This window comes from Orycteropus afer, unplaced genomic scaffold, assembly GCF_000298275.1.
Source record: "Orycteropus afer afer isolate SDZICR_OR568_19922 unplaced genomic scaffold, OryAfe1.0 scaffold01171, whole genome shotgun sequence".
Lineage (NCBI taxonomy): Eukaryota > Metazoa > Chordata > Mammalia > Tubulidentata > Orycteropodidae > Orycteropus > Orycteropus afer.
In genome coordinates this window covers 62,081-62,600 of record NW_006922758.1, presented here as the reverse complement: position 1 = coordinate 62,600, position 520 = coordinate 62,081, and positions in this window count along the sequence as shown.

Sequence of the window (520 nt, the reverse complement as noted above, 5' to 3'; positions counted from 1 at the left end):
GTACATGGGAGGTACAGACAACAAAGATGAACCATTTTGCACATACAGTACAGTGTTGTCAGTGAAGGCAAACATAGGTATATGGGTGGATAAATGGGTGGACAGGCTGAACTATTAGGTATGTCTATGAAATGGAGAGTGTATCCAAGAACATATATAGGGTTGGCATACAATGGTCCTATAGGTTTAAGTGAATGATCAGAATTACCATGTATATAGTAGAGCTGACAAGGGGCAGGGTTATTTTCACTGCTTGGTCACAGTCAGCTACGCAGAGGGACTGAGTAGTTAAATCTGTAGGCTTGGAACCATAGTCACAGAGGACATCAAGCTCAATTGGCATAACATACTATACATTGTTCCACCTCCTACTTTGATGAGTCATGACTGGGATCTTAAAAACTAGCAAGCTGTCATCTAGATGCAACGATGGGTCTCTCATCATCCAGAGCAAAAAAGAACTGGTGGAACCACTGAGACTATGGCCCCTTGCTGCCCTTCACGTCTCGAATTAAACCCA